At 45.3% G+C, this 25,456-nt stretch overlaps 1 protein-coding gene across 2 annotated transcripts in view; it reads left to right on the top strand.

The window, feature by feature from the left end:
* Positions 1–9,615: 9,615 nt before the first annotated feature.
* Svil (supervillin) overlaps positions 9,616–25,456 on the top strand; it is a 190,962-nt gene continuing 175,121 nt past the window's right edge. Inside the window, exon 1 of one of the 2 annotated variants that reach the window (XM_035442780.1) lies at positions 9,616–9,729. The gene's annotated coding sequence lies outside the window, so the exon portion shown is untranslated. Of the gene's footprint in view, positions 9,730–9,778; positions 9,894–25,456 lie in introns of those variants that run through there. The other variant, XM_035442779.1, reaches the window with a different exon arrangement.

Here is a 25,456-nt window from a genome sequence, read left to right as displayed (position 1 = left end):
AAAGACTGGCAGTATAAGGTGAGGGAAAGGCAGAGTTGGGGACAATTGTCTCACATGTTGTCAGAACCCGGCAGGAACAACAATCAGGAAGTCCTCATGGTGCCCTAAGGCACACCAGTAAACTTATTCACCTCCCACCCAACACAGAAACCTTGAGCCTTGAGCCCTGGAACATGGACTCTTCGCTGGTGGAAGCCCTGTCTCTCAGGAAGGATCTTTACACTGTCTGAAAGAACCCTGTTGCTGGCAGTGGTGATTAGCTACAGATTTTGATCTCCAGCACAGATTTCCTGCTGATTCCCTTTAAGCATTCTAGAGGGATGCTCCTATGGGGTTCAACTATAGGCTTTAAGGACAATGTCTTGGTATATTTCTACAACTTTACCACAAGCCTCCTTCTGGTTGCACCAACACAGCTACTGCCCAAAGACCATGTCCAGGCAGAACCAGAGAGCCTTTGCTGTACCATCAGGCTAGACGATCCCCTGGGATGGATTCTCATACATACTCTTGATGTGGCAGCTAAACAAGCCTCCATCATCTGAGGACTATCAAGTTAGGGGAAGAGAGGTCCCCTTAATCAGCATCCAGAAGAAAAAACTTCTGGGTTTTTCTTGTAACACCTAAAGGGACATTTTTTTTTTGGGGGGGGCACATTGACTAAAATCCTGGCTTATAGTTAGGTTGTTTTCCAAGGAGGATGAAAGGGCTGCTTTTGATAAGTAGGGTGAACTGATAAGAACTCTCTTATCTGCAATAGCTCCGTGATAGACAAAGGCAAGAAGGTCCTCAGTCACAAGAAACATTGTTACCCTGGATACCAGCTGTCTGCTTTCTTGCAGGGAGAGCTCAGGTGGAAACAGTTTCATTATTACCATGGGCTTTGCCTTAGAAGGCTAACGCAAATCTAAGGCAAACTCTGAGATGTTCAGGAAACTTTAAGTTCACATTGGCCCTTGTCAATCACAGTGTCTGGATCTGTTGCAGGGGTGCCAGTGTGGAGTCACCAGGAAGCTGTAGATTAGCTTTCTTCTGTGTTGGACAAGTGGAAACAGTTTTGTTTTGTTTTGCTTTTTAGATCAATGCTACAGCAGGTGGTGTAGCATTGTCACAGTCACTCAGTTGTCACTTTTACTCAGACACTTCTATGCAGATACCAGTGAAAAATAATATGAAGTGGGGAGATGGTTCAGTACTAAGAGTGTGCTGTAAGAGGATCCCTAGCACCAAATAGAAGCAAAGTCGGCCACATGTGCATGTAACCCCAGCATTCAGGAGGGTAGCGTGGAGACTGGTGTCTTTGGAGCTTGCTGGTGGTCAGACTAGCGGGAAAGGAGAATTTAAAAAATAGGATACACGGTGACAGGAAAAGATACTCTGTGTCCTCTTCTGACACACTCACTCCATTGGTGTGTATCCCTCACGTGCACATATGCTACACACATACACCACACATATACCCCACACAGATCACATACACACACACACACACACACACACACACACACACACACACACACACACACCCTGCCTATCTGAAGGAAATAACAAATGTGCTTTCAGAACACAGAAGCATCTTTTCCTGGGAGCTTTCTTTCCACCATCCCTCATCACAGAAACACTTCTACCCCTTTGTCACAGCTGAGCCCCTTGTCCCCGCACATGCTGTAGCAATCACTTTGAGGGTATCCTTAGAGAGCTTCACAAACAGCCAGTGGCAGGATGCCAGATAACACACTTGGAGATATAGGGCATTTTTAAGAAGGAAACCCCAGGTACAGAGAGTGACTTTCAGTCAGAGCAGCTGCCAAGGGGCCACACAATATGTTGGGAAAAGCCTGGCCAAAGCACCATAGCCCATACCTGTGGCCCCAGCACTCAGTAGGAAGAGGAAGGGGAAGCATTGAGTTCCAAGCCAGCCTGGGTCACATAATGAGACTCTGTTTCGGATCACCAAACACAAAACAGGACATCCCCAAACTTCACTTGCCAGTGAATGTGAGGAATGCCTATTTGCCCTGTTAGCTCCAATACAGAACAGCTGAGCCAAGTCCTTCTCCCCAGCGTTGTGCATAAGTCCTAAAGAACTCAGAAAGAACCTGTCATAGCACAGAACTGAAATGTGTTTGATGAAAATTGAAGGTCCTATCCCAGTTTCCACATATGGATGACAACATTGAATGCAACCCAAATATGGCTGCCATCAAACAGATGATTTCCTGAGAGACCGAGGGCTGAAGTTTAACTGATCATTTTTAAGAACTTCAGCAATATTTTTATCTAGTTACTATGCTTGAGGTAGTACTCTAAGTTGAGTCTGTTTCCTTAGTTCTCCACAACTGCCCTGAGAAGTGGGTATTACCGTCCCCAGGTTTCAGATGTGGAGACCGACCAACAGAACAGTTATATCACTTATCAAGAGTAATATAGCTCAGAACACATGCCACCTGGCTCTGTCACTTTCAAAAGATGGCAAACTATAAGGCCAAATTAGAAAAGAGATGTCAGGCAACATGAAGCTGGAAAGAGGAAGTGATGGGGAGACAGTAGTTAAACATGTCACTCCCTGGTGTAGCCTATACATTGTTGAGTTGAGCAGCTAAACCCCGCATTGTGGGCTGTTTGGCTACTTCAAATGCCTAAAGAGTATAAAATAACTGGTCATACGCTTTTTACAACCACTGTGACCAAACCTGGCATGCTCCTGTGGACAGAGCTCAGAGGGTGAGAGTCTATTATCAACCATAATAACCTTTGATTAAAGGCAAACATAGTGCTGTATGCACCTATATCCCAGCTACTACAGAGGCTCAGGTGGGAAGGTCACTGGAGGCCAGGAGTTCCAGGACATCATGGGTTGCACAGTGACACCCTTTCTCTTCAAGTTAACACACACGTATGTCCCTGCTTATTTTCTGAGTACTGTTAATGATAAAGTTACAACAGAGAGCAGAAAATTAATAGAGCTGAGGAGTCTTCTTTGCATCTTGGGATTTAAAAAAAAAATCCATCTGACACTACCTAGCTTAGTTTCCATGACTGAGACAGGCCCAGTGTGAAGAAAAACATCAAAGAGCAGTGCAGACTACAGGAAGTTTTCACAACCACATTTTATTTTCCCCAACTCATCCTGATCCCGCCCCCAAATCTGAAGAAGAAAAAGAGTCTGGAATCGATTTTTAAGTTTTGTTAAAACTCATGCTTGTCCAAGCCTGATTTCTTTCAGATTCTGCCTCTCTCACAAAAACAAAACATAATGGCATAATGACATTCATGACCACCACATTCGTTTTTATTGAGAAGCAGGACTATCAGAGCTGTCTTATAAAGATCTTTCTTTTATAATTTTGGCTGTTTTCAGTTCACCTTATTTGTCTTCCTTTTACAATTTTTCATCTACATTCATCCTGGGGTCCAAGTTGCAATTCTTCTAATCTGTCCAGACCAGAATAACCAATGCAATGAAAAACTATTATAGCAATAATATGTAACCTTTATTTACATGGCAACGTTCTTCAACAGACTGAACTTCAGGCTGGGGAGGGAGAACATTGCCTTCTGAACGCTTGTAGGCTGGGTCTTGCTTCCCCATTTAAAGGCATCTAAGATGTTGGAAATACTTGGCATAAGTATCAAGGTTGTAGATTCCAAGGCCTACTTGTTATGTTCCCTCGTTACATAATCCTATCTCATTCTGCCCCTGTTCCTGGCCTTCCAGCCTAGGTTTTATCAGAGCTCAGACACTGAACACATCATCCTGAACATTGCAGATGGCTCTGGGCTTTTACACCTGCTTAAACAGAACAAGAACTACTTTTATTTCCACAAAGCATAGCTCAATAACACTCTCACAGCCTTGGACTCTTCTTGATACCAACTGGGTTAGGAAACCCCAACTCACCTGTTTTGAGAACCTCAGCTAAGCACTAGCTCCTTCTGGCAGTGAACTGGGCCTCTCTCTGCTTTTCTGAATCATTGGTCTTGTATCTTCTCACTTCTCAAAAAGCTCACTCCCATCTCATACATTTGCATCTGTCTTCAGTCTACAGAAGCATCATAAAGCAACCTACTGTTTGTAGAGGGAACACTGTGTTTTAGTGTCTGTTCTGCCATTCCTTGATTAAAAGTTGGCCCCAGACCATCTCTTTCCAGAGAATGTTCTCTGCTTGACCTTACCCCTTCTCTGATCCAGCTGTTGTTTGATGCATACTCTCTAGCTGCCTAAGGCAGAGATGATCAGACTTTTTAATCATGACCCACAGGAAGTACATTTGATGACACAGGCCTACAAACACCCACACACACATATATACATATACTGTCACTGACACCCCTTGAAAATACAGTAAACTCAAATGTTCTATTCTGGATGCACTTTAATCTTTTATTTCTAATTTTTCTTCATAAGAAATAAGATAGGTCAGGGTCACATGCCTGTAATCCAAGCACTCAGGAGGTCAAGTCAGGTCAAGGTTATATTCAGCTATGTAGTGAACTTTAGGCCAGCCTGAGTTACATGAAATCCTTTCTCGCCGGCATGTGGCACACACCTTTAATCCCAGCACTCGGGAGGCAGAGGCAAGTGGATCTCTGTGAGTTCGAGGCCAGCCTGGTCTCCAGAGTGAGTGCCAGGATAGGCTCCAAAGCTACACAGAGAAACCCTGTCTCAAAAAACCAAAAAACAAAAATCCTTTCTCGTTGCTGCTATTGATGCATAACATACTGCTATTATTGATATATATATATATATATATATATATATATATATATATAATTTGAATTTTTGGAAACTTTAGCTGTGCTGTCAACTTTGGAAAAAAGTATCCCAGTTTACCATGTGGAGTTGGCATTGTACAAAATTAACAGCCATATTGGTCTAGAAATGTTGAACTTAATTCTTTTCCATTTGTACAGGGGTAACACACTGTATTAAATATGTAAGGTCTTAAAAAAGAAAGAAGGGATTTTGAGAGCCCATCCCATATGAAGGGATGCTCTCTTGACCTGGACACATGGGGAAGGGCTAGACCTGACCCAGGATGATGTGGTAGACTTTGAGCCCCTTTTGAGGGCCTTGCCCTGTCTGGGGAGTGTAGGGGGGATGGCTAGGGGCAGGTGGGATGTTGGGGGGAGGGGAGGGAGAGGGAGAAGGGATTGACATGTGAAGCAAGCTTATTCCTAATTTGAACTAATAAAAGAATAAAATAAAAAAATGAAAAAAATATGAAAGACTCTAACGGAAAAAAATCCTTTCTCAAATAACTATAAATGGGAGTTCAGGGTGGTTTAGCAGAAGGTAAAAATCATCCACTGTCAAACCTGACAACCTGAGTTCCACCTCCAGGACCCACTTGGTGGAGGGAGAGAACAGATTTGGAGGGTTGTTCTCTGACCCACAAGTGCACTGGGGCGCATGTGTCTTTCCACACATATATCTATAGATAAATAAATAAATGTAATAAAAATATAAAAGAAAAAAAGCTAAAAGACAAAAAGAAGGTGGTATTTGGACGTAGAACAGACTTTGGGACCAGTAGATTGAAAACTTGGTCTCAAGGCCACAGAAGCAAAAGAGGGACAAAAGACAGCCTGCAAGTAGAAGGTGACTTAGAGAATATTATTATTGTGATAATAATAAAATATTATCACAAAAATGGGAAGTGTTCCAAATAGGCAATTTGATTTCTAAGACTGAATTCATTCCTTGATGTGTGTATATGTCACATGCATAAATTTACAATATATGCATATCCTTGTATATAGGCATTTTAAAATAATTTTGGAGCATTAAGTCCAGTTTAGGCTTCAGACTTCCCAAAGTAGATGAGGTCCTTGTTCTCTGGGTGTTCGCAGTAAAATTAGTGGAATACATGGAATAATGATGGCTGGACACAGGCCAATGTCCTAAGGGTTATGACTAGGGCTCATGTACAGAACTGTAGAAGCTAGTGGGAATGTCTCCTACACATGGTGACTCCAGGAGGTAACAGGAAGGGGAAAGATGTCTTCTTTCACAGTCTAGTTAGGTACAGCGTGGTTGTTCTGGATCTTGGGAACATGGTACCCTTGGGCATGCAAGGAATCACTTGTGTATGGTCTCCAAGAAAGGAGGCCAAGGCAGACAGAATAGGTTAAGGTGCTGATGACCCTCCTGGGGCCCCAGGGGGAAACCATGAAGGGACTTAAAGCAGGACAGTGGGGTCTGTTCCCAACATCATTTAAGGCAGAGTGGGAGAACATTGGCTGCAAAGCCTGGTGAGGGCAGGGGTCTTGCCAGGAGACTGTGTAGAGGAGAAATAGTGTGAATGACATGGATGACAGCCACGGTGGAGGGAGGACAGAAAAGGGGCTTATGAAGCTGTCAAGGATTGAGTAGCCGGTAGCTTGAAGTCAGCAAAATGCAAAGTTTATGCCTGGGATTACTCTCCTATTCCCAGCAGGCAATGTCAGAGTCAGTGGGTTTGGAACCCACTCAGGTGGGGATGGACATTGATTACTGAGTTTCAAGTGGCAGTGTGATCTGAGACTCCTCCAACCTTGTCTTAGTTATGGTTACTACTGCTATGATGAAACCCAATGACAAAATAAGTTAGGGAGGAAAGGACCTTTTTTTTTTTTTTTTCTTTTTTTTCTTACACTTCCACATCTTAGTCTATCATTGAAGGAAGTCAGGACAGGAACTGAAACAGAGATCCTGGAGGCAGGAGTTAATACAGAGACCTTGGAGGAGTGTTACTTAATGATTAGCTCCTCCTCATTCCCTCAGCTACTTTCTTGTAGAACCCAGGACCACCAGGCCAGGTGTGGTACCATCCACAATGGGATGGGTTCACCCACATCAATTACTGATTAAGAAAATGCCCAATGGGCTTGCCTGCAGTCTGAACACATGGAGGCATTTTCTCAGTTGAGGACAAGACTTCAGCTTGTGTCAAGTTGACACAAAGCTAGCCAGCACAGGCCTGAAATACGAGGAGGATCCCGGCTTGAAGAAGAAAGGGCTACATGAACCCACAAAGAAAGGTATGCAGTGGTGCAGTGGAGTATAGGGGCCGAGGCCTTGAGAAGGTCTCACACTGAAAGGAGTAAAGTCATCTGCTGAAGATGAGTCTCTCTCTCCTTAGTTTGGCCTGGGCACAAACACCCCCTGCCCCTCCTGCTTACACCAGCTGCAGATTCACAGGCACTCTCAGATCGAAGCAGGCAGAAGCTTCCCTGTGCTTAAATCAACACAGCCAGGGCCTGCTGTGGGTGACACAGGTTCCAGGCAGAGGACACAATTGTATGAAGCTAAGGCAAAGGGAAGGGTGGCTCTGGCTCTGGACTCTCTCTCTCTCTCTCTCTCTCTCTCTCTCTCTCTCTCTCTCTCTTTCTCTCTGCATATATGTAGTATCTATGTGTATGCAAGGAAGGGTTGAAAGGGCCCATTCTGAACTGTTTATTGGGTAAGGTGTCCCCATCCCTGATGGACTCTCAGGTTCTTTTCAGAGTACTCTGCCAAGCCCATGTACCTAAACAGGCTATTTCTTTACTAGATTTTTAGCCTTCTCATCACTTTGGTGTGTGTGTGTGTGTGTGTGGTGTGTGCCAAGTCCACAGGTCGTCGAAGGTGGAAGGAAGGGGGGTGGAGTGGGGGATTTGAAAGGGAAACCCTCAATTTCTTCTCTAGTATATTAGCATTGATGTTCACAGCTATGGATTATGCCCTATCCATTTGGTTAGCGGCGATCCTAACTCTAGGTTCCCCAGAATGTTAGTGCATTTGCAACAATGTCTTTAAGTGGGATAATTAATTTGCAACTAGGTCGTATGTTCCCATAAGAGATTTGGATGCCGACAGAATCAGGGAAGACCATGAGAAGGCACAAGGAAAAGGGACATCAGAAGAAACGCCAAGCTGGCCAACACCTTAGACACCCGAAATCCAGTACTGCAGGGAAATAAACACTCTGTGAAGCCCCGAGTTTGTGATTTCTAGATAGTCAGCACTAAGCAAACAAATACAGTTACTTTCCTTTCTCCTTATGGGGCCTGTTCGATGTGACCTAGGAGCAAACTCCGGAGGGGGGGGGATAAGAACTTAACACCCAGAGGAAGCGAACAGGGACTGGAAGGAAGTTCAATTCTAACACTCTCTGCTCAGACAGAAATGTAACGAATTTTCCACATATAAATTTATCTATCGCTCTGCTCTTCACACAGTGTTTTCACAAACTTTAACTCAGCATCACCTAGGAGCTTGTGAGAAATGCAAATTGGCTGGTCCCACCTGAAGACGAGGCGAACCAGCAACGGGTTGGAGAGCTCCACCAATTAGGTTGGTAAGTTCCCCTGGAGTCGGTGGTGGTGGTGGTGGTGGTGGTGGTGGCAGTGGTGTGACTGGACTTTGCACAGATGTGAGTGTCCTAGCAAGGTCGGTCTCCTTGGCAACCAGCCCGGAGCGCTACTGGCAGCAATGTTCACTAGGGTTGCCAGGTCTTATCCCTAGAACCGCTGGAAGTTCACGCCAGCCACTCGGTGTCTCTGGTTCCCGGAAGCTTCGGGTAAATAGAGCCCAGGGCCGACGAGCCTAGGAGCCGCGGGGCGCGTGCGCGGGGCGCGTTCCCGGTCCTGGCCTGGGCGGGAGCGCGCCGAGGGGGTGGGTCGCACCGGCTCCGCTGGCCTGGCGCGCCATCCGAGCCACTCAGAGCGCCAGGCGGCGGACACCCGGGGGCCCCACAATTAATACCCGGCTCCCGCCCGCCGCGCGGCTGTCCGGGAAGAAGGCGCTAGGTCAGTTCTGAGCCCGCAGATCGCTCTATTCCAGACGCTGCAACCATCCGGAGCGGTGCAGACTCAACCCGCGCACTCCTGGAGAGCGAGCCCGGGCTGAGGACTGTGCTGCGGACCCTGAGGTCCAGCACGATTGTGTGTCCTCCGGGTCACGGGAACCTTGTTGCAAGCGCCGGGGCGGCAGGTGGGCGAAGGTAGCTGCGCAGAAGCGCGGAGAAGGTGAGTAGGGTCAGGAAGTGGGGGTCCCGGAGGACGTTCTCTTGATCTATAACAGGCCCTCGCGCCGAGATGTTCTTTCCACCGGGCCCTTATGTTTCACTGTGTACCTGCGGGATCCCGGCTGAGAGCTAAGCTGCAAAAGTGTGTTTACCCCACCGAGAGAGCAAAGCGGCTCCTAGCCACTCCCCCAGCCTGTGTTAGTGGCGACCCGACCCAGCAGCCCCAGCCAGGCGGTTGCCACCACACCTGGAGCCCCGGGAGCCTCTTCCTACAGGGAGGTCCTGTGTGTGACAGACTCCCACCCTTTCCTTCTGTCTCTTCAATCCAGGCAGAGAAGAGGCACTGAGACTCAGGGCACAAACTTAGTTTGAACACTGTAAACGCTGCTCCTCCAATGCTTTAAAATTGCACGTGCGTATTGTGGATGCATTGTGTTTTTTTTTTCGGGGCACGGTGGGCGGGAGCGGTGGTTGATGGCAGGATTGGGCCGATTGGCCCGCAAGGAGGGGTGGGCAACTCTGGTCTTTCGTGCCTGTTTTGGGCGCAGGCACAGCTTTTAGGATCTGGACCAGACGGTCCCTGCACTCTGGCTCCTGCTCAGGAAGGGGTGTCCCTACTCTGAGTCGCGCCCTACACTGTCCCCTCCTCTGCCCGGCTCCTCCTGGTGGCCCGACAGAGGGCGCCAGCTCCTGGTCGCCGCCCGGGCCAGTGGAGAGGAGGGGATTTGTGAGCCTCCAGGTAAGGAGCGTAGTGAATCATCCAGCGGCGGGGGTGGGGTGGGTGATCTGGGCACAGTTGCAAAGAGGCGGCAGTAGCCGGGGAGCCGCCGGTCTGGACTGTGGGGCTGCTGTTGCCAGGAGGCTGTGATCCTGTCTAGGAGTCCCGGGGAGAGACTAGGCAAGGTGAGGAGTGGTCGGGTGCTCGGCGGTCCTGGGGATGCCATTTGCACCTCCCAAAGGTGGGGTATGGGGTCCGTTTCACGGCTGTTGGCTGTCCTGCGGGGGCGAGGCTGGAACCCGGAAGGCACTAGCTGGGATGGGCCGCGGGTCCACAGGCCGCTACCACCCGGTGCTGTTTTAGCTAGCGGGGTCCCAGGCGGTAACAAAGGCACTGTGCTGCTGCCGCTTCCACCCACTTCCCGTCCCCCTGCCACTGCGGGGAGCTCGGGCAGTGTTTGGATTTAGTTTTGGAGAAGTTAGTTGAGAAGAGGGGCGGAGAAGAGGACTCCCAGGCCAGGGTACACGAGCGAACACAATTCCAATTTCGCGGTCTCCTCCCTTTCCCCAGCCGCCGGGGATTGCTTTGGCTTTTGAGCCCTGGGCCGCGCCTCAGCAGGACTTGCCTGGGTTTGAACTGGGCGCTGGGCGCGCCCTGACACCGCCTGCCCATGCCCCTCCCCGTGGTGTCTGCGCGTGTGCCTGCTCCACAAGGGCGGGGTTTAGCGTGGGTGACAGCCAGCAGCCCCCGCATCTAGAAAGTGGAGCCCCAAAAAGTGTTAATTGCATTATTGTGAGCAGCAGGAGGAGAGAGTCAGTCCCCGGGCCACAGTCTGGGTCTGGTGCAGGGTTAAGGACCTGCTGTGTAGGACTTGCAGACCTGTTTAAGTTAGTTTATTGCAGTTGCGGTACCGTGGAAGGGAAGAGGCCACTTGGTTTCTACCACTCCAACTCCATCTCAAGTTGTCACTCTACAGACGCTAGCACAGGCATAATTATTGTCGTGCTGATGGATGTCAGGGGAGCTTCCCTGTGTGTCTCAGGACCAGGACCTGAAGGGAGGAAGTGTTGCTTAAAAGAAAGTCATACAGGCACACTCTGCTGGCAGGTGCCCTCAGCCCCAGGGTCGGGACATAAGTCACTTTTTCACATCTCTCAGCCCAGTCTTACAACAGCCTGCTGCTTTAAGGGCGGGGCTGACTGGCTTTGATGACGTGCTTGGTACTTAGTAAAATCCCTCAGATTCTGCCTTGCACTTCACCGCTTCCTTCAGAGGGTAGGTAGGCTCTGGAAACTAAAGGTTAAAGAGGCCTAAAAGGTCCTCGAGTCAGTCCTGCTCTAGAATGGGCGCTGAGTGTTTGCTGTTGCAGAAAAGGCTGCCTGTTTCTGAAGAGGTTATGCTTGTTCTTGTTTTGTTATGTTGAGACAGGGTTTCAGACTGTAGCTCAGGCTGGTGGAACTCATGGCATACCTCTGTCTCAGCCTCCTGAATGCTGGGGTTTCAGGCATGCCGGGTTTTTGTTTGTTTGTTTGTTTGTTTGTTTTTTGTTTTTTGTTTTTTTCGATTGTTGAGTCCCTGCTGCAATCCTGGACACATTTGATCTTGTTGGACATTAGATGTCTTCCATTAATGCCACAATTTCAGTGACACCAACTTTCTGTGAAGTTTAAAGAATGTGGAAAAATTAAATCTTAAAAAATAAAAAAGCAACCTGTAGAACTACAGGACAGTCCTATGAAAGGAGTCACTGTTTTATGTGCTGCCTTGACAGGTAGACCTGGGGCCAGGAATTCTCCCCAGCACAGGACCATCATGCCCCGCCCTATGTGGCATGGCCACAGGGCTGAAAGTGTATGTTAAATAGAGAGCTTCTTTGGAAGTTCCTTTGTTAACAACCCTCCCCCACCCCAAAGTTTCTTTTACAGACCCTAAGAACATACTGTCACATTGTTCTAATAACACTAAACTCATGTTTAAGATATGGGACTTTGGTATGACCCTGAATGCTCCTTAAAATGTGTGGCTTTAAAGAGAGAGGTGCATGACTCTAGAATGACACTCTGAGGCTCAGAATGTCTTAGTGTTGTGCCAGCCATGGGGACACCTGGGATTAATAAGTGAAGACCAAACCTGTGGAGTCAAAGTGACTGGCCTCGGACTGCAGCTACCACTAATGCTGCCTTATCCAATTGCTCAGTCTCTCTGAGCTTCATTTTCCTCTTTTAAGATTGGGATAATAGTAGTCTAGCCTGATTTCCAGGTATAAGGATAAAATTAGATAATGTATATAAGATACTTGGCATGGTGCCCAGCACATAGTAGCTGCTCAACCAACCAATGAGGTCTAAGAACAGCATTCTACTTTCTTCCCTTCCATGTGACATGTAGACAGGTAGGGAAGGTGATAGCCTATAGCTTGCTCAACCTCACTCCACCCCCTTTTGTCAATTCTTCAGTATTGTGCACTGAGGGATTTCTCTTCTTTGTCAGCAAGCTGAGGGGGGAAAGTTGTTGGTGATGGAAACTTTGTCTACTTGCAGGAGGAATTTGCAAGGGCCTCCAGAACTATGAGGCTTTCCTCCTGGCCGCAGCACTGTGTAATTTTGTGGCTAGCTTTCCAGTCATTTCCCTTTCCTTTAGATTTAAAGCCAGTATGCAAATTACAACTAAGACAAGACTTTAAAAAAAAAAAACAACTTAAAACTGAACTGAGAAAAGGAAGTAAGTATTTTTTTTTCTGTCCAATTAGTGAGCCATCTACAATACTAAAGAAAAAAGAATCTGCTTCCGTGAAAATTGTGCCATCCCAACCTTGGAAAGAGGAGTCATTTTATTTGGAAAATGGGACTGTTTTCTGAATCTTGTTGATGGGGAGGAAGGGAAGCCTGAACTCTCCCTTCAGACATGTTTTCTCAAGTGTGGTAGACTGTATGACCTGAAAATTGCTGTGCTTTTAGAAGCTGCTGGAAGGAAGCATGTAGGGGTAAAGCTGAACAAACACGGATCAGCCAGGGCGTTCGTTTCACATGAGAAAACACTGGGAAAGTTCTCAGCTTCATAAGCCTAGATGGAGACATATTTTGCCCCGCTCTCCCCTATCCTCCCTTCTGTTCCGGATTTCATACCTATGGCTTTCAAAAATTTACAGGTTAAAACCTTGGAGACTCTGTCAAGCCATTCACAGTCATGGTGTGGTTCTGATAAGTGGTATCTTCTGTCTGTGCAATAGATGGGAGACAGAGAGAGTCTGTCATTGTGCAGGTTCCACATTTGGACATGAAATGGAGTTCTCTCCCCCACTGGGAAATGAGCTGGCCCTGTAACTGGTTGACAGATGTACAGGTTCCGAACACTGTACTCCCTCCCTCTAGCTTTGTGCCTCTAGCTCCATTTGTAGCCACTTGTTATGCCTCAGTGGGAAGCCTGAAGCAGCTGCAGGGCATGCGCCAGGCCCATACTGGGCTGTTGCTTCCTTTGTGGGGATGATGAACAGGCAGTGTTATTTTGGATCACATAGCAGCCTGTTCAAAAGCCTTGCATTCCCCAGCTGTTCCACCACGTCTTTGCATAAGGGAGAGAACTTGCCAGCTGCTAGGCCACTGAAGTTCCATTTACTGCCTTTGTCCAGTAATGGGGAGGTTAAAATCCAGGAACCCGTGTTAACATGCAGCCTTTTAAATAGCCTCACTTGTTTCTGTGAAGTCAGTGGTATTCCAGATAGAATTAGAGTTTGTCAGGACAAGACTTAAAAGCAAATGTCATACCTTTTTTCTTCAAGGTAAAGATTTTATTTTTTAATTGTGTGCATGCGTGTGTGTGTGTGTGTGTGTGTGTGTGTGTGTGTGTGTGTGTGTGTACATGTTGTATTGATATGCACTTGAGTGCAGGAGCCCAAGGAAGCCAGAAGGGGGTGTTAGATCCCCTGGAGTTTGTCAAGATAAGTCTTAAAAGCAAATGTCACAACTTTTTTTTTCTAAGTAACTTTTTGAAAGATTATATTATTTTATTTTTTCAATTATGTACATATGTATATATCTGTATATGGTCATGTAGGTGCTCCCAGAGGTCAAAAGAGGTAATCAGATTCCCAGGAGCTAGAGTTACAGTTAAGGGTGATTGTGATCTCCCAACATGGGTGCTGGGAACCGAAGTTGTGTCCTCTCAAAACAGTATACACTCTTATCTGCTGGACCATCCCTCCATCCCCTGAAGTTATTTTTAAAGGATGACCAGTAGGTATAGTTTTTTCATACTTAAAACATAGTCTGCTTTATATTTCATTGACTAATAAAATGTTAGATCTAGTGGTTCAATTACATGTTTTTAAAAACCTTGGCATATAGCCGGGCATTGGTGGTGCATGCCTTTAATCACAGCACTCGGGAGGCAGAGGCAGGCGGATCTCTGTGAGTTTGAAGCCAGCCTGGTCTACAAGAGCTAGTTCTAGGACAGCCTCCAAAGCAATACAGAGAAACCCTGTCTTGAAAAAACAAAACAAAACAAAAAACCATTGACATATGAATCTGGCATAACTATATACATTGTTTTAGTGCGGTGCTAACGCTTCAACCCTTTAATACAGTTCCTCATGGTGTGGTGACCCCCCCACCATAAAATTGTTTAGTTGCTACTTCATAACTAATTTTGCTACTGTTCTGAATTGTAATGTACATAACTGATATGCAGGCTATCTGATATGTGACCCCTGCGAATTCATCATTTGACCCTCAAAGGGTTCATTACCACAGGAGTGAGAGAGGGGGAAATGATTAACACACACTGTATGTAGTTCTTAAAGAATTAATAGAACTATTATATTTGATTAAAAAAAAAAACCTGTACTAAGAATGGAATGCTTGTTGATGGGGAGACAGTTACTGTCACCACCTGAGCTTCTTCCTGCCAGCTCTTGCCCAGGATCTGAAGCATCCATCTTCATTAATGTGAACTGTGAGTTAATGGGCCTTCGACAGTCACAGAGTGATAACAGCTCTTCCTCTCTTGGGCTTTGGTTGACCTCCATCTCCTTTGCTCTGTGAGAAGTTATAAACTGGACACACCTCAAGGCCTCTGACAAGAGTCCCCTAGGGGCTCTTGTCTATTGTCACTGAGTTAGACACGGCAGTTCTCAGCTCTTCCATCCATCCCTCTATCCTTAACTCGTCTATCCATCTATTCTTCCTCTTCTATCCATCTTTCCATGGTCTCCTTAACTTATTCACACACACTTTTACTTCATCTGCTTGAACAGAATTTATGGGTTTTTTTTCTTTTAACACTACTTCCATTTTTGGTTGGTTTCCTTGTTATTTTCACTTGGGGCTATCAAGGATGCCCATCCTGGTCCTTAGGGCTGATGAGCATGGGTCTCTTGTCACAGAAGGAACTGAGGCATCTGCATCTGAAAACCAGCTGGGTCAGGACTACACAACTTCCACAGTCAATGTCACAGAAGAGTTTTAATCTGGTATCTGCTTCTAAGTCTTCTTGTGCTGGTCCTGACCACAATGGCCCTGCTCAGTTCTACCCCTGAACACCTTCCTTGGGATAGATCCTTTCATTTTATTGCTGTTGTTCTCTTAGTGTCTTATGTTTCTAAGTTTTGTCTCTTGAAAAAAAAATCCAAAATATTATTTTCTAATTCACACAGCCCTCCTTTCTATTACATGTGCATGCATGAGCACACACCCCTGTGTGCTCACAGAGACCCATTATGGTTACTGGACCCATTTTCCTTTCTCAGCCAGCCCGACAACTTTCAGAGAGGACTCCACATTTATAGCATAAAGTGGTTTATTTCTGATCAATGGTTTGCATGCTGCAGATTTTCTGGTGATGTTAGCTATAAGTGAGAGGCCAAAATTAACTTGGTCTGTGCTAGATAGATGGCTCATTGGTTAAGAGCACTTGCTGCTTTCCTGCAGGACCTGTGTTTGGTTTCAGCACCCACATGGCAGCTCAGCTCACAACTGTCTTTAACTCCAGCTCTTGAGAATTCAGTGCCCTGGCTTCTGAGGGAACTTATACTCACATGCACATATCCACATACACACACACACACACACACACACACACACACACACACACACACACACACATAATTAAAAACAATAAAAATAAATCTTACAAAACAAAATCAACAACAGCAACAGAAGTAATCTGGCCAGTCCTTCTCACAGAAGGACCCTTGGTAGGTAACCTGTTTCTCCCTGGGAGTGACATGCTGCCTTCTACCTCATGCTGCTCGGGGGGTTGGAAACAGCACCCACTTCTTTATCTGTAGGTAGAAGGTGACCCCCTTTAAAAGGTAGAATGTACACCTTGAGGTGCAGCCACAGAGGGTCCCCCCCCCTTGGCTCAATACTTCCCTGCAGCCTGGGTCTTGCTCTTCCTACACACCCTAACACCTTCCCTTCTCACCCTCAAACTGGAGTAGCTTGCCCTCATTTCTGGATGGACCTCCGTTTTCTCACTGTCATTCTGCCCATCCTGTTCTGGTCTGCTGCTGTTGCCCGACTGGCCACCTCCTGGCAGCTCAGGGTTTCAAGTGTCTTAGGGAAGCCTTGCCTTGGATGCCCTTCCGCCACCTGTCATTGGTGTTTAATTGCATTTCCCCCACTATCTGGGCTGCTCTGACTTGGGGTAAGTCCCCATCACTCTGACCCCAGCAGCGTCCCTGGGTTTCTCTGGCCCTTTGTCTCCAGCTTTCCTGGGTTTCCAAGAACAGGGCTTCAAGTCTTCCAGGCAGCTTTGCTTTTACCTTCTTTCTTCCTTATCCCTTTTGGACGGTGCCTCTTAATTCTTTTTTCGTTGTCTATTCAACACTCTACAAACTTATCCCTTTGTCCTGAGTTACCTCCATTTGGCTGTCCCTTCTTGTAGCCTAGTGGTTACTTTGACTACCATCGAAGTTTTTGTTTCCAGGCAACTTTTGCCTTTTAGAAAAGGTTCTTTGGAATTGAAGTATGGAAATGCCAGTTATGAAACTGGTCAGGTCAGGCCATCTAAAGGCTTGAACTTTGGGGAAGATAGTTTGCAATTTATTTTGGCTTTCCTCCCATGTGGCCGCACCTGAGAGTAATTGAATGTCCGCTTGTTTTGGATATGATAACCCTTACTTTTTGCAAATGGAAATTGTACATGCAGAGCAGAATTTATTTTCTCTTCATACCCCACTCCCACCCCTTTCAAATTATATTGCTGGAGAATCTTTCGGAAGCAGTTTGCGCTTTGTTGCCTGTCTGGGCTGTGTGTGTGTACGCCTCAGAAAGTTGGTCTTATATGGCTGTCCTGGGGCCTTTTGTTCAGGCTTCTCCAGTTTTTCTGAGTTCTGATGGGGAGAGGCCAGGATCCTATGCTGAAGAGAGGATCATTAGGAAATCCTTATCAGACTGATCCTACTGAAGCTGTGTCTTGGGAACGGAGCCCCTGGCTATTGGATGTCCTTTCCCTGCTCTGTGGTTATGTGCTATGGAGGCTCCCACTGATGCTTTGCCATGGACCAGAAACTACTCTTTCTGAAATTCTGGGCTAGTGTGTGTGTGTGTGTGTGTGTGTGTGTGTGTGTGTGTGTGTGTGTGTGTGTTGTATGTGTGCACTGTTAATTGAAATCCCTCTTTGCTTTACTTTGTTCAAGTCCAAGTTGCGTTTGATTCCTTAACATTTTAATTAAAACAGAGTACGGTTTTCTTACATGTAGATACAGGATTCTGTTGACAATGCTGGAATAAGAGACCATGTTTTAATGTACAGTGTACCACACTCCTTGTGAATCCTGCCCTCACAGAGCTTTTGGGCAGGGTTCCTGTACAGAGGTAGGTTCCGATCTATTCCAGGGGATAGTAGGTGGGGTGCTGTAGCCACCTGAGGCCTGGTGGAGGGCTTGCATGCTCTATCTCTGATCAAAAGCCTCTATGGCCCAGTCAGTTCCTGTGAAGAGATGAAATAAGAAGACAATTTTGGTTTGAACCCTGATCCAAGGTCATGAACCTTTTGTAATAAATTATGGGCTGTATCAGTATACTCTTGTGTGTGCTTGTCCCACTTTGACCCCCTTTCCTCACAGCCATTTGTAATGAAGGATAATCCAAGTCTGGAGCCGTTTACATAAAGGCTATCCAGTGGTGACTTAAAGAACCCCTCCCTGCTGTGTAAGGGACACATCATGGGAATCTGTCTGACCGAGTGTAATTACACATGTCCTCAGAATGTTCTCTGTATTTAGTTTTCTGCCAACTGTGTTTGTAAAGAGACCTGCTTCTCCCTTTGCTGAGTGTTGCAGTAACAGACTGCCAACTTTCCTGCCTTCTAGGACAAAGGGCAGCTCACACCTCTTTGCCTCTTTTCTTGGTGTTGTGCATTACAACAAGTTGTCTCTAGTTTCTGCGTAGGTGGCTTGCACATTTAGGGTCTCTGCTGTCCAAATTGGCCCTTTGCTGACCAGAACATAATTATCAGGACAAATGTGTGCATGCCAACACAGGACACATGTGTACATCCCAGTACAGGATGCCCAAGTGCACACCAATATATGACACATGTGCTTAAAAGTGCAGGCACATGTGCACACCAGTACAATGCGTGCATGCATGCACACCTGTGCAGACCACATTGCACACAAGTATAGGATGCAAACACTGACGAAAGTATGTAGACGTCTGGACCTTGCTTCCAGAACAGTATAGGCTGCCCTGCCCTGTGCTGTTAGCTCTTGTCAGGGTGTAGGTAGGGGTGGGTTCTGGTTGTAAATTTCCTCATGTAGGAGCACCTACATGAGGAAAAGCTACAGGTAAAAGTTTGGAAGTTAATGTTCCTTTTTTTTTCTTCAAAGACTACAGATCTCAAACTTCATGGATTTCAAGTCTGAGAGTTCTGCATACAGAACTAAGGACTTAACATTCCTGAAAAAAAAAAAAAAAAGTGAGTGACCTGACCAGGAGAGCAAAGAACAAGTTTAGAGGAGCATCCTCCAAGCAGTGGTAGACTGTTTCCATTCTGTTCCTGAAAAGGAAATTGGTGGGAGACTTTTAAACTGAACTCAACCCCCACCTCTCGCCCACAGGCTTCATACTGGACCCAGAATTATTTAATCATCGTTTGAAAACCAGTCATCACAATATACTTGTGACATTGAGTTTCCAGGAAAAAGAAAAACATATGCTTGACAAGAAAATTGCACGGTTGTAAATGTTTCGGCTGATTATTTGTGTAAACCTCACATCTCTGTGTTAAAAAACCTAGCAAAACTTCCTCATCATTTTTTTTAAAACGAAATGCTTTCATCGCATGGTGTTTTTCATGCTCTTGCTTCTTAGAGTACTGGAGGAAGCACTTTATTTTCTTCCATGTGAAAACTGGTTCCATCTTAAGTAGGCCTCTAAAAACAACCCCCTCATCTGGTGTGGTTTAAATGACAGATGTCCTCCACAGGCTCATGAGTTTGTACAGTTGGTCCCCACTTGGTGGTGCTGTTTGGAGAGGCTTAGGAGATGGGGCCTTGCTGGAGGAAGTTCATCATTGAAGGTGGGCTTTTAGAACTCACTGCCTTGCCCCTCTTCCAGTCAGTTCTTTGCTGTGTGTTTAGAGTTGAAGATATAACATCTCCTCAGTTTCCTACCAGCATGCCTGGAGCTTGCTGCCATGCCTCCCTGCCATTGCGGACTCTTATTCTCTAGAACCATAAGCCAAAATACACTCTTTTTTTTTTTTTTCTAAAAGTCTCTTTTGGTCATGGTATTTTATCACAGCAACAGAAAAGTAATCACCCCAACCCCCGCCCCCACTTTGCATGTAAGTGCTTGCGGAAAATGTGTGCACGCATGTGTACGTGTGTGCGGCCCCCGCCACACAAACACTTTGAAAAAAATTCTGTAAACTTACTTAGGAAAACTCACTTTGACTTTTGAGTATAGACACCAGTGTCAAGCCAGACAGGAGCACTCCCAGATTTTGTTTGCTCCAGACCCATGCGCTCCAAATGCAATTTCTTCTTCACTTTCAAGTTCAGCTAGAATAGTGTGGTTCTCAAACTGTGGGTCTCAGCCCCATTGGGGATCACATATCAGATATCCCATACATTTACATTATGATTCATAACAGTAGCTAAATTACATTATGATTCATAGCAGTAGCAAAATTATAGTCATGCAGTAGTAATGAAATAATTTTATGATTGGGGGTCACCTCAACATGAGGAACTACGGCATTAGGAAAGTCCAGGACCACTGAGCTAGATGAAGACTTGACCAAGAGTAGTGCTGTGTTTGCATAATCTTTACTCAATCTCTCTTCCCTTAAAAGGGGATTGTTTTTTACAGTTCGTTTATTTGTTGGGTAGGGAGTTACACAAGTGCCAAAGAGCCTGTGTAGACGTCAGAGGGCAGCTGGTGGGAATTGGCTCTCGCCTTTTACCACGTGTGCCCCAGAGATTGAACTCAGGTTGTCAGGCCTAGAGGCAAGTGTCTTTACCCACTGGCTCTCCTCCCAGTTTTTTTTTTTTTTTTTTCCTTCTTGGTTGCCAAATTCACATGGATTGCTTATAGTTTACCCAACAGTGGCTGCTCTGTTTTATCTTTTCAGAATGATCTTCTCATTGTTTTGGATTCTGGGGACAAATGAACACATTAATGAGATATGGCAGCAGGCACTGTCCACCCATTGCATTTAGGCTGGGTGAGTCAGTTACCATCACCAAGTATATGTGAGAATGAGCATGGCTATAGACTCAGTGTTTTGTAAAATTTTGGCATAGGTAAAAAGACAACACAAAAGATGATCAGAACAGGTTTTGTGTGTAGAGACTTTGTTCCCCTCCTGCTTTTTTGAAATAATCAAGTTTAAATCTGAGATGCTTTTTGAAATTTACTTTTAGTGACTGAATACTTTTATGTAGCTTATGTTTTTTGTTGTTGTTGTTTTTTGTTTTTTGTTTTTTGGTTTTGTTCTTTTTTTTTTTTTTTTTTTTTTTTTGGTTTTTCGAGACGAGACAGGGTTTCTCTGTGTAGCTTTGGAGCCTGTCCTGGCACTCGCTCTGGAGACCAGGCTGGCCTGAACTCACAGAGATCCTGCCTGCCTCTGCTTCCCGAGTACTGGGATTAAAGGCGTGCGCCACCAACGCCCGGTGTATCTTATGTATTTTTCTGTATGTAAAAATACTTTTAAATTTTTTATGTTCAAGGAACTCTGGGACATTTTTCATAATCCTCTTGTGATATATTTAGCGGTGGTGTGGTAGTGGTTTGAATGATAACTGTCCCCCATAGTCTCTGGCATTTGAAGACTTGGTCCCCATTCGGTGGCACTGTTTGAGGCTCATGAGACGTGGCCTTGGAGGTACTTCACTGGAGGCTGGCTTTGAGAGTTTAAAGACTTGTGCCATTTCTAGTGAGTTCTCTTTGCTTCCTGTTCATGATTTGAGATGTGAGCCCTCAGCTCTCAGCTTCCAGCTCCATCGTCCAGGTCTGCCACCCACTGCCTCCACTTGACTGTTGTGGACACTAACCCTCTGGAACCATAAGCACTAAAAAAACCCCTCCTTCTGTAAGGTTCTGTGGTGTTTTATCACAACCACAGCAAAGTAACCGAGACAGATATCCTCCTTTCACAGATGAACAGTGGTAAAATGTCTGGTCAGAATGGCCTGTGGGTAGCAGGAAGTGTGGTGGGAAATGACTTCTTCACTGTGTACGCTCTCCCACTTCTCTCCCTCCCTCTCTTCCTTCTGTTTTTCCTTTAAGCTTCCTTATTGCATTGAAGTGTGTTGTTGTCGTCTTCTTAACCTTCTAAGCTCTGGACAGATTTCTGTGCAGAAAGTTTGGGTCAAATGTTAATTCATTTTTTTTTTTAACTTCCAAGACTCTGTGTGATGGTCTTGTATAAATTATTTCAACTTTTTCTTGCTATTATACTTTATCATCATCATCATTATATTGACAAAAATATTTAGCAGTACTTTGGGAAATATCATTTTATAAGTCTTTCATACTTGCTGACACAGTATGAAAAACATAAATGTACAAAGTGCTTGGTTGATAGTTTAATACTCCCAATACCTCCTGACAGTTTATTATACCCCCAATACCTCCTGACAGTCTGTTAACAGAAGCACTGGTCTTAATCATTCAGAAGGATGCCCTGTTACACTTTGGTATGCTTTGTGGTGTCCCATATAGCTTGTCTAATGTAGTTTTTGTGTTGTTGTTTTTCCTTAAAATACAAGGAAAGTATGGCCCAAGAACAAAAGTGATACATGCAAAATTACCAAGTAAGTGTCAGGATCCAGCCTGGGACAAGGACTCCTGACTGTGGGCCCTGCTTTGTTCTCTTCTGTTTTGATTGTGCCTGTAGAAAGTTGTAGGTTTTTCCTAGTTTACTTTAAAAAAAGAAAAAAATAAAGTATTTATGGTTATTTCTGATCTTATGTTTTCCTCACTTAAAAGTTGACTATAAAGCTGGGCATTGATGGCACACGCCTTTAATCCCAGCACTCTGGAGGCTGAGGCAGAAGGATCTCTGTGAGTTCAAGGCCAGACTGGTCTCCAGAGTGAGTTCCAGGATAGCTAGGGCTATACAGAGAAATCCTGTCTCAACAAACAAACAAAAATTGACGACAAAGCTGTCTATCTTCTTTTCTGTGCTAATCCACCTTGAGCCCCAGGGCAACAGCTGCTGGAAGCTAGTTAGTTCTCACCCTAAACAGAGCACACACAGTCTTGTGCTCTTTGAGAAGCCCGGGATCAGGAGGCCATGGAGAGGGAGAGCATTGCTGCTGCTGGATTGGTGTAGTCTTTGCAGGGATTGATTATTCAGGCAGATGTGGTGGAGATCTGACCTCTGCTCATGGTGGTAGTGCATATCGTGTGCCCAGACCAGTATCTATTGAGGATGTGCTACACCAAAGCCAGGCTTTGTACAAGCTAGCTCTCAGTGCATTCCATGGAGAAGTAGTGTGCGAAATCACGAGGAGTTGGTCTTGCTTTTTGTTTTCTTTTCTACCTTTACATAGCTCTGGCTGTCCTGGAACTCTCTGTAGACCAAGCTGGCCTCAAACTCACAGAGATCTGCCTGTCTCTGCTCCTGAGTGCTGGGATTAAAGGAGTGCACCGCCACACCCTAAAAGTAGTGAGGACTTTTAATCTAGATGGAGGGTTGGTGTTATTTCCAGGTCAGTAAGTGAATGAACCAGGTCTTTTAATCAACTTTGCCATCTCCATTTTCTATGATTTAATTTCTAAGCATGTTTTTTTTTCTTTTTCTTTGAATGAGAAAAATCTTTCTTTTTTCCTTAAGAAGAAAAAAACATTTATTTTTACTTGTATGTGTGTCCATATATACTTAGAGGCCAAAAGAAGGTATCAGGTGCCCTGGAGCTGGAGTTATATGTAGTTATATGTTGCCTGACGTGGGTACTGGGAACTGAACTCTGGTCCTCTGCAAGAGCAGTGCTCAAGAGCAGTACACGCTCTTAACCAGTGAGCCATGTCTCCAGTCCTAGATGATGATGATGGTGATGATGGTGTGTGTGTGTGTGTGTGTGTTACATGCATGTGTCATGTTGCATGTGTGGTGGTCAGAGCACAGCTTGAGGACTCAGTTGCCTTTTTCCATCATGTGGATCTCAAAAGACTAAACTCTACTCATTAGACTTAGTGGCAAGCACCTTTACCCACTGAGCCATTTAACCAGTCTTTGAATTTATAATGTAGTACACAGCTTGTCCACTTGCTTTGCCACAGTAATCACCAGTGTCATTGGCTGTGGTGTTTTTCTTTTTAAACTCTCTTTTTACCTTTGGTCTTCTGACCACAGTATTAATACCCACGTCTTCATTCAGTTTTATGTCAATACTGCTTTCAGTGTGAAAATGTAGCCATTTTTTCTCATCAACTTTAGAAATGATGTAGTTATTACTATTCTTAGTATAGCAGGTTTTTCTACGTAATTATCAATCATGTTTTACATAATTATCACTGTAACTGTACAAAATGTTCAGGTGGATACATAGAGTGCTGTACAGTGCAGAGAACAAAGTTGCCTCCAGCCGACCTGCCCTTTGCCAGTGTGGAGCAGATCAGAAGTGTGCTCCTGAACTGACCGGCCGACATACTGCCCTCACTGGTCACCTACTTTATGAGGGTAGCTTTGAAGCTGACCCCTCCCAGAATAGCAAGTTGATGCTTAAAGGAGAAATATCCCATGATGCCTCAGTTTTTAAATAAAGTAAATTCACATTGACTAAAGGATAGTGTTTAGTCTCTCTGACTTGCTAACCACATTTCCAGTAGCCAAGTGTGAAAACTGGGTATCCTAGGGCAGATCAAGCCCAGGGCCTTTGCATCTCAACCTCTGGGACCTCTGCCAATATCCAGACAGGCTCTCACTTCTCTGGTCCTGTAGCTGTTTCTTTCCTGTCTATTCCTATCTACTCAGAGGCAGAACACTGACTATGGGAGTTTTTAGATCTTCAATTCTATTAATAATTACAGGCTATGAAATACACATGTAAGTGGGGGAAAATGGAAGTCCATTAAGTGTGATGAAAAGAAAATGATGTAGTGGGCTATTCTAAAATTCCCAAACCGCCTTATGAACCAGGTTGCTGTATTCGCATGGGTAAATGGATTCTGTCTCATTTCATCTTTTTTGGACCTTCCCCCACTGAATCTCCTCTCTTTCTCAGCTCAAAATTCACTTTATATTAGAAAATTTATTTATTTGGAAATACATTACTTTGCTTCATATTTTAAGGTATGAATTTTGCTTGAAGTGGGGGATGCTCACTTAGCTCTTATTTTGTCCACTATCCTCTTCAGTGTGTGGTGGTATGTGTGTGTACATGTATGTATTTGTGTGTGTGCGTATGTGGGGGCGGGCAGAAGCCAAGGACAAGTGTCTTCCTTAGTTGCTCTTCACTCTTTTTTGCTTGCCGGGAGCTCACTCATTCATCTAGACTCTGGCTAGTGAACCCTGGGATCCTCCTGTTGCTGCATCACTCCACCCCAAGTGCTTGGGTTATGGGCAGAGGTCACCACATCCAGCTTTTATGTGAGTGGTGGGATCTGAACTCTGGTCCTCATGCTGGTGCAGCAAGCCCTTTACCCGCAGAGTCTTCTCCATCCATGCTCTTGTTTCCCATCCATGCTCTTGTTTCATGATTGCCCCATGCTCTGTGTGGTGCTGTTTGCTCAGGAAGAACTAAACTTTCACAGAATAAAAGTCTGCTTAGTCCCTTCAGTAGTCCTAGAGACTTGGAAAGATCATTTTTTCCACCACCCCCTATTCCTGCTTCAGGAATTTGGAATAGACACACAGAGGTGATATCTAGTCAATCAAATTTCACCTGTTTTCTGAAGAAAAGGTCTGTTTTAGTCTGTTTATTGTTTCACATTATGTCCAAGTGTGTCCCCGAAAGCCCTCAAGAAGGGATGGCTAAGGGGAGGGAGCACAATGCTGCAATGCTGGGAGGTATTGGACCTTCTAGCTCCTACTGTCCTGGTCCTTCTGATACCACCTGCTGAGTAAGCCTTGGGTGTGTAACTTCGCTGTCTATGGCCTTTACCTACTCCACACTGTAGGAATTCCCTTGTTACATTGCTGCCCAATAGACCTCCCAAAATTAAAATATTACTAGTTAAGTCCCTGCCTCCCATGCATTCAGGCTGTCTGTGCATCATATACCTTGGTCATTTTGACCATAGGAGCTCATAAGCACATTAAGTGTCTAAAGGGGCCATGAAGTAAAGAATTCAGC

The sequence above is a fragment of the Cricetulus griseus genome, chromosome 3 (assembly GCF_003668045.3).
Source record: "Cricetulus griseus strain 17A/GY chromosome 3, alternate assembly CriGri-PICRH-1.0, whole genome shotgun sequence".
NCBI classification, from domain to species: Eukaryota; Metazoa; Chordata; class Mammalia; order Rodentia; family Cricetidae; genus Cricetulus; species Cricetulus griseus.
This window is presented reverse-complemented; position numbering and strand designations above follow the sequence as displayed.